Raw genomic sequence first — 9,754 nt, 5'->3', positions numbered from 1 at the left:
ATGCTAATGGTAGTGACCTGGTAGAAATGACAAGTTCTTACTGTTTGATGGGAAATTCCGATTTGGTTCTCATTTATAAACTGCAAATCAAAATATGGGTTAGGAAAGGTGAAAATACAAAAATCAAGCACATGATTATTAGTAATTATTAAGAACAAATTGATGTTATTTAAGATACATTAAAAGAGTATATATAACCCATTTCTTAAACTCCAAGTCAAAATATATATATATATAAACCTAAGGACAAAAGGATTTATTCAATGTATGTTTCCTATAAACAGTGTTTTCTTGGAAGAATTAAACTATAATTTAAATAACTAGATTAAATGCAAGTGAGAGATTATGCTAAAATAAATGAACAGATATTTTAAATATCTCTTCCTTTTGGATCAGGCACTTGGAGCCTGGCATTCTAACTTTGATGAGTCAGGGTTTAACTCAGCATAAAGACAGATATAAAAATGTAATTTATCCATCACATAGGTAAGCCCTGAGGGCGTGCCAGAGAACACAGGCCACACGGGGTATGTCCCCTCACCTGAGCACCTTCCCTGACACCTCACTCCTGTAGCACCAGTGCACCTCCATTTTCAGCTGTCATTGCCACCATCACTTGCTACCTTCTGTGATTTGCTCATTTGCTTTACTGTCCCTGTCCCCCCCTGGAAGCTGACCTCTAGGAGGGCAGAGATTCTGCTACCTGGTCCTTAAAGCATTCCTAGCACATCACATAGCGCCTGGCATTTAGAAAATACGTGTGAATGTTTGACTGTATATGAAACACACGCGTTCCTTTGGAAGCAGATGAAAGAAGAACACCAAGAAGGATTTTCACGTGTGTAATTATGATCTTATAATGTCAGTGGTAATTTGAAATATTTCATTCAAATTAAGTGCTTTACACAGAGTATTTTAGTAGGCATTGCACAAATAATCTTTTTCAGTAAATCATTTCCAGTAAGTACTTTTCCACAGAGCAGCTGCAAAGAGAGTATGAAAGGTTACAGATAAAACATAATAAAGCTTTATGATTAAAATTTCTGAAATCTTCAAGGTATTATTCCATGACTCAAGAAATAAAGGCCCGCAAAATCAATTAAATGAAACCAAGTTCAGCATGTTGTGTTCAATACTCAGATTCCTGAATTTTATATAATGTTCATATTTGCCAAAAAGGATGCATGATTAATGCCTACATTAGATTTGCTGATGGTAAGCAACTACAGTGATGAATGGGGAGGTTTGCTTGCATTTACACTATTTTAAAAATTTTCCCGAGTGAAGGTTACTTTAGAATAACTTGTACCAGATTAAAAATCATGTGAATTTTTTGGGTGGTAAACACCTCTAATTCCAGTTAGCTCTAAATGCATGGACAGATGAAAATGTTGATGAAATTGGAAGGTAAATTTCCATAATGAGAGATTTTAGTTGTTGAAAAGTCTTTCTTCTAGAGGATTTGGGATTATACTTTGAACAAACAAACAAAAAAGTGGACAATCCCAAAAGCTTAAAAAATCTTCTCTTCTTGCCAATTATGTAAGATCCTCCCCTTTAGCTACAGTTAACGACACTGTGTTTGTCTAACTTCAACATCCAAACAACTGACTCAGACAACTGACAAAAAAACAATTTTGCACAGTCCCGCACCATAGATGAGATTTTAAAAACTGTGCACAGTGTCATTCTAGAATTCTGTTTGAGAGAAGACCACAAAAGCATATTTCATTTTCCAGCTCTCGCCTTTCTTTAAGCAAAATTATTTAATTTTTTGCAAAAACTGATATACATTTATCTGACTCAAACGTCAAAAAGTACAAAAGGTGTATAGTGAAAAGCCTCTTTTTCTTACAGAGGTTTTTTTTTTTTTGGAGTTTGTTTCCAAGTTTCACCAAGCAGTAAACCTGCATCCTTGTTTTCTGTTCAACCTCTTGCTCTTGGGAGTTTCTAGGAAGAGGTGTTTATAGAGTGATGTGCATCCCTGAAGTTCTGCCTTCTTGCTTGAAGGATCAAACTGGAGCCCCTGATCTCTCTGCAATTCCCTGGCCTCCCTTTTGGCTCTCAATGTCTCCTACCCTATCTGCCTGAAAACTTCCTCTATTATTTCACGTCCTAAAAAGGAAAATTGTTCCGTCCTTGCCATTTTCCACGATGCCCTAGTTCTGTAGTTGGCAGTGCCAAAGTTCTTCAAAGAATAATCCAGACTCATCATCACCATCTCTCCAGCACCATCTACTCACTCCTTAACTTTGTGAAATCTAATTTCTGCACCGCCACCACCATCAACCCCCACCCGAAACACACGTGCGTGCGCGCACACACACACTCATACACGTGAACATGAACTTTAATGTGATTTCTCTCTCTAGGATCCCGGAGACCTCCTCATCACCCAAACCAACAGCTCCTTTTGCACTGGCAGCTCAGTCCCTCCTCGAACTGTGGACTGTCCCTTCCTCCTCACAGCTCCGTCCCCAGGGAGGCTCCTTCTGGTCCAACCCAGTTTCCTTCTCTTCATCTCCAGATACTGCTCTGTTTCCTTCATGAGTGTATTTGCTTCTTTCAAGTTCTGCCTGTTCCAGAGCTCTGTGCTTTTTTGTTGTTTTTCTAAACCGTCACTTCAGGTATATCATCCATGGCTGCTGCTTTGGAAGATGATACAAAAATTTTCAGACCGAACTCTTATCTCTCTCTGGAATTTCAATTATGTGCTTCCCAGGTCTCCTGGATATTTTCACCTGGCTGTCCCACTGCTACCTCAACGTCTACTAAACTCACACTCTATTTCCCCAAACCAATGGTTCTCAATTGATTTTGCTGCTGCCTCTTCTCTCACCTCCTGGGGACATTTAACAATATATGGTGACACTGTCATGCCGAGGAGAGCTGCTACAGGCATCTAGGGGATAGAGGCCAAAGGTGATGCTGACCGTGATGGGGCACAAAGGGCAGCCCCCATAACAAAGAATCATCTGGCCCCAAATATCGATACTGTCAAGGCTGAAAGTCTGCCCTAATCCAATTGCCACTGAAACTGCCCCATTTCTGTCACCCAGTCACTTTGACAGAAAGTTCTGCATTTAATCCTGAGTTGCTACTCTTCTTTTCTGTTTTCCTCACCTTTCCCACTCCATTCAACCTCTTGGGTTTTTTTCTTGGGAAATTTCTGTTCACTGATTATTTTCTTCATTCCTTTTACCACCATATTTGCCTGCATGCACTTGGGTTACAAAATGATAGTTTTACTGCTCTTAGTAGCTCAATTCTCTTTTCCCTCCTATCCTTACACTCTACTGCTAAATTAAACTTCCTCAAATACTGTTTTCCCCACGTCAGAAATTTTCAATGGCAACTTTCTGGAGCATCTCTGTCTTAAGATTCCTTAGCAGTTGGGCCCTTACCACAACGTTCCTTTCATGTTCTATGTGAACTTTCCATTCTGCCAAATTATTCTATTTTTTAAAACTCCATTTTTTTTGTTCTAAAAGTGGTGACTTTTAGATTAAATAATTCCACTATACTAATAGTTCTATCTAATAGACAGCAAAGTCATTGATTAGTTAACCATGAACAAAAACTGGTTTATCTTTTTGTTTTGCTTTGTTTTATGTCATTCTTTAATTTCCAGAGTTCTGAATAAGTTGACTTTGACAATTTTTGCTAGTGTCCCATTGTTTTTCTAGAGGAGTTGATTTTTAAATATCCTTCTTCCACCATTCCAGAAATGTTTTCAGCGATTTCTTAAAAAAAAAAAAATGTTTTTTTTTAATCTTTTTGGAGCTTCTATCCTAGACATTTTGTAACATATCTGAGGATTCTGGAGCCAAACTAACTGGAATCAGTTCTTGTCTCTATCACTTCCTAGATTAGGCAAGTTACTTCACTTTCCCATCTGTAAAATGGGCTATCAGTAAAGCTTACTTTATAGAGTTGCTGTGTAACTTAGATTAGTCCCCAGCATATAGTAAGCACTAAAATATTCTCTACTATTCCAAAAGAAAAGACAAGAGAGCTATTTTAGTCCTTTAGAAACTGACATTAAGAAGTTATTCCTGACGTATACTGCTAATAATGTTATTGTGCGTATTGGTGTGACAGTCAACGTGATACCTGTCTAATCGTTTAATCAGTTACTGAATATTTTCTGAAAATATCAACCAGATTTTTCTTTACGTATATTTGTATATCCATTTCTTTTTTTCTGAGAGACCAAACAGATTCTGGAAACCTCAAAATTCCTACAAGATGCAAAGCCTCGGTATATTCACTATTCCCACATCAGCCAGGGTCTCCTTGTTGCCAGGGTTATCAACTTTCCAAAGTTCAGCATCCAGCGTGTTCACTATTCATTAATACATGGCTCTGATCTACGTGGGGAAACTAAAAAGCAATTAAGAGCAAACCAGACCCAAGAATAAAGGACAGGCTTGCTTCCTCCTTTTCATCTTTTCCCAGTTTCAAAATTTTTCACTGTAGCTCCCTATGGGTGGGTTGAGAGGTGGAGCATTTCGTAAGCAATTTATTTTGAAATTAGTGAGGAATAGGGGGAGGTCTCGCCTTTCTCCCTAAACCTGGACTTCCTTGCAGAGTTGCTGTTGTCTCCCTGTCTTTGCCTTCTTTCCCCTGGGTGGTCTCTCTCTCCCTGAGTGACAGTAAGAGCATGGATAGCCGAACAGTTGGGACCACGTGGACATGTAACTACATGACTTTGTTGCCTGGTGTGCAGGCACCAAATAACCATTTTATTTCGGAGCTCAAATCCTTCCCTCTTGCCATCGCCTCTGTGCTGTATCAAACTCTCCCTAAGTCCTGTCTCAAGCATCACCCTCTTAAGTGGAGCTAGTAGAACAAGTGAGGATCTGCCTGTAATTACTGCTTAATTCATTTGCATGTGGATGTTCTCATTATAATGTCATTAGCATGGGGAGGGAGTCTGGTTGCTAGAGCAACCAGGAGTGGGGCAGGTGCAGTTCAGCCTCAAATGGATTCTCGTCTGTTTGGTCAAACTCCACCTGTATTCCTGGCTCTTATCACTCTTGTGGTTGCCAAAATGAAAACATTCCACAGCTTCTTGAAATCAGCTTTATTTCTTTATTTCGGCTGTGTCTCTGGAATGTCTTGGTAACCTGTACAGCTCTGCCTGAAGTTACTAAAATCTTCTTGTATTTTAACTAGACATGCTTGAGGACTTTAGCTTCTCCTTGCCACATATGGCTTTTGAATCCTTGAAATGAAGTTAGTTGGAATTGAGATATGCTGCAAGTAACTGTAATACACACAAAGGTCTTCAAAGACAGTATGAAAAAAAAGAGGGTAAATTATCTCAATAAATTTTTAAATTTTGATTATATGTTGAAGTAGTCATATTTCAGACATATGGGGTTAAATAAAATATATTATTAACTTTTTTATTTGATGAATAGACTACTGAAATATTTAAAATTACATATATGGCTCATCTATATGCCCTATGTCATATTTTTATGAACAGCACTGTTGTAGATAATAGATTCCTCTTCTAGTCTCCCTTCTGATCCATGCTGCTTTCTTAACCCTTACAGACATTTACAATGCTGACATCCATGCAGAACTTCTAGAACTTTCTAGATTCCCTAGCAATTTCCTTGTTTTAACCATCATTTCATAAATTCTCTAATAGGTTAAGGAATTCAATTTTCCCATCAATGCAGGAATTCCTTCTTAAAGCAATGCTGGTGGATGGTTAAGCAGGTTCTGCTTGAGTCTTTCCTTGGGGGCCCTAGTTTATAGAGCATCAGATAGAGAAAAACTCAAATTATAAGAACATTTTTCCTTACATTGACAAGAAATCTGCTCCTTTTGTGAAAGCTACCCACTAATCTTAGTTCTGCCCTTGGGAAAAAAAGAAAGTAAGGGTGCCTCTCTTCCACATGACAGCCCTCCGTTTACTTGAAGACAGATGTCGTGGTCTGCTAAGCTAAGCCCCTCTTTGTTACACATCACCCACTCCCCTCAACAATTTCTCATAAGCCATGGCCTCGAGGCTCAAGCCTCCTTGTTGCCCTTCTCCGGGTTTTTGTCATTTGTCAATGTCCTTGTAAAAGGGGGTAATCTAGAAAAGGACATCCAACTCCAGATGTGCCGCACACTGTGTAGGAGACAGTGAGACTGCTCCGTCTCTTCATCCGGACACAAGAGCTTGGCTTATTCAGCCCAACACTGCGTTTGTTTCCTCACCTCCTCTGACTCATTGTTGACACATGTTGAGCTTCTCATCCACTCAATCTAACAGATCTTTTTTTCCTATAAACTGGTATGAAGTCATAGCTTCTTTTCTTTTACTGAAGTGTAGCCAGTTTACAATGTTGTGTAGTTTCTGGTGTACAGCATAGTGATGCAGTTATACATACATATATTCCATTTCATATTTTTCATTATAGGTTATTACAAAGTATTGAATATAGCTCCCTGTGCTATACAGTATAAACTTGTTGTTTATCTATTTTATATGTAGTAATTAGTATCTGCAAGTCCCAAATTCCCAGTTTATCCCTTCACCCCCACCTTCTACCCTGATAACCACAAGTTTGTTTTCTATGTCTGTGAGTCTGTTTCAGTTTTGTAATTAAGTTCATTTGTCTCATTTTTTTTAATTCCACCTATAAATGATATCATATTTTTTTTTCCCCCTCTTTCTGGCTTACTTCACTTGGTATGACAATCTCCAGGTTCATCCATGTTGCTGCAAATGGCATTATTTTACTAAGTCATAGTGTCTTTATCCTAGCCTTATAAAATTGATCTTTTAAAAAATCTTAACTCAAGATTTTACATTTATCTCAGTAAAATTTTACCTGTGGGTTTTATTCCAAGATAATGTTGTCTGGTTCTTGCTCAGTAAATTAGTGATTCTTCTCCGTTTTGTGCCAGTCAAAAAGATGTGATAGACTTGCTTTCGAAGTCCTCTTAGTCCCTGATAAATGTGTTGAACTAGACAGAGCCATCTTGTCCATTAATAAGGAGACTTTGTCAATGGTCTTTCTAAAATCAAGATACACTATGGTGTTATCTCATCAAACTATTCTACCAGAAAAGAATAGCAGTCAATAACTATTTATTGTGTGCCTCCAATGGCCAGAAATTTTCTAGGCATTGAGGAATGACTTGAATTTAGTGAAACAATTCTGATGCCTAGCGTTCACTTCTTTCTCTACATTTTTCCCAAGCCATGTCTGTACCAATCTGCTAGGACTGTTAGGACATTTTGCCAAAGATCATTATTAATGTTACTGGTTTATAATTTCTGTAGTTCAACCTTTTTACTTTTCAAATAACAAGACAGCATTTGCAGCTTGCCACTTTTTCCACGTCCTATTCATCCTCAGGGTGTCTTAAAGGTTATCAGCCATTATTCCACAAGCATACGTGTAAGTTGCTTTATTTTCCTGGGGAAGTTTTGAACTGCACTTGGAGACTGATAGTTATTTAAAGTTGCTCTCCCTTCTCTTCTTCCTTTCCCTCATTCCAGGGAAAGTCTCTCTGCCCTGGTTACATTGTAGCCTGTCATCTAATGTAGAGACTAATTGGTGACTTCTTACCTTTTCCATATTTCTCCCTTCCTTTTCCAGTTTGAAAGCCTATTTCTTTATCTCAGTGAACAAGAAGAGAAATTAAGCTCAATAGGACTTCTGCCTTCTTTCCTTTATTATTAATATTATAGCATCTTTCCCCAGGCATGATCAACAGTATGTTCTTTATTTAATTTATGAAGGCAAAAGGGGCATCTAGTTTGATAAATAACTTTCATCAAGATAAAGAGACTAGATTCCAGGAGGCTCTCTTGGTTTCTATACCTGGATTTACTAGGAGATCATTTGGAAATTTAGCCTTCTTGTTTTTCCCTTCTACACTCTGTTTCTAACTTGTAAAGATGTAAAAATGTAGTCAATTAAACTGAAAAAAATTAGACAGATTGTCATCAGATTGTCTATAGAAACAGTCTATTGAATTTCTCTAATTTAAGATGATTTTTTTTTGTAGCTTCTGCAGAAGCATGTAATATCTTGATGTTATTAAATGGACTGCTAAAAATGTTAAACTCATTATTTTATTCTAAGATCAATGTTTGCATTATAACCTGTATTTCATGTGTGTATATGCCACAGAGGTTGGCAATAGTTGTATGGTTATTAATGGCCCAGTGCTGTATACTGAAATCTTTCACTGAACAGTGTTACAGGGTCCCAGATGAAAAGTTCTAAATAGGTGCTTTTGAAGAAGAGGATAATAAATTGTCACTATCTATGTTGCCAAAAAGTAAGTGATTATATATAATTGGATGAATCTTGAAAGGTACTGTAAGCTATGAGTTTAGTGTTCTGCATTTATAAATGTTACATCCACACTTAGATTGTATCTACTCATGTAATGAGAAGGCAAACTGTGAAAGAGTAATTTGACTAATTCAGTCAAAATTATCATATCAATCATTTGGATATTTCAGAAGAAAGTTTTAAGTGCCTGAATTGTGGAAATAATTACTTCATTTCTCCATTGCCTTTACTCTGTGCATATGAAGAGATAATCTGATAGACTTTTTTTTTTTTCTTTTCAGAAAAAGACAGCGTTTAAAATTGGGAACCTCCCAATATAATCTCTGAAAACCTTTCATAATTTTGCATCTGGCTTCTTTTGATAAATACTATCTTCTTATTCTTATAGCAATTTTTCCAAAACAAAGAGCATCTTTTATCTAAAGTTATTTGTCAGTATAATGTAAATTAAAAATTGAAGCATAATATTGTAGATTACTTCCCTGCAATATTGCAAAAACAACCCTGAGTTTAGTTGAATCATCCTGGCTTACTTCACTCAGTTAAAAATCAGTAAACATGAAAGAACCTAGATACTGATGGTAATTTTATTCATGTCTCAGATTTACAATAACCTCAAATTATTTTGTTTGATTTGTTTTTCCACCAATAATTTAGTTCAATTTATCACTATACAAAATCTGAATAGGTTATCAAAGTACTGAAATATAAATTCTTTTAGGAAACCTGTCATTCTGAGATTGTCCTTATTTTTGCTCCCAATAAAAGATTTTATTACAACCTGCAGGAAAATTTTCTAACTAAAAGAAAGCAATAGATTGACTAATTAAAAATGCATCCATCTGTTGGTTTGCTCGTTGCCTTGCTATTTGAAAAATGCAGATCTAAGTGGGTTGTTTTATTTATGAAGACCCTCTAACTGTGAGAGTTATGAATTCATAAGCTTGCATTCACCAAACACAATAAAGGTTAACATTATAACAAAAGTTAAATACACAGAGCATTTCATATATTTCTTTAATAGGTTTGAATTTTTAAACATATAATTTTGGAAAATAGAGCTTGCTATATAAAATGCAAAATAGTTTTCAACTGTTCTCCTTACAGAGTTTTTACAGAAACTAAGATTTCGTACAAAAACATCAAGTTGCATATGACCCATTCACTGTTTGCTTTGTTTCTGAATAGCAGATAATTACTTTGAAGTGATTGACTATGAAGCTTTATTCTTCCTCAAAGAAGAAGTGTGAAAATTGGTAGAACTCAAATTTTAGCATTGAAAGGAACCATCAAGATGATCTAGATTGAAAACTGAGGCTTAAAGAGATGTGACTACTTGCCTAAAATCAAACAATCCAGAATCTTAAGTTTCTTGATTTCTTAATATGGCATTTTTTTTTCACTGTTGAACATGTTTTTCTTAGTACCCTGAGTTAAAC

The sequence above is a fragment of the Camelus ferus genome, chromosome 5, assembly GCF_009834535.1.
Source record: "Camelus ferus isolate YT-003-E chromosome 5, BCGSAC_Cfer_1.0, whole genome shotgun sequence".
NCBI classification, from domain to species: Eukaryota; Metazoa; Chordata; class Mammalia; order Artiodactyla; family Camelidae; genus Camelus; species Camelus ferus.
Note: the sequence above shows the minus strand (reverse complement) of the source record.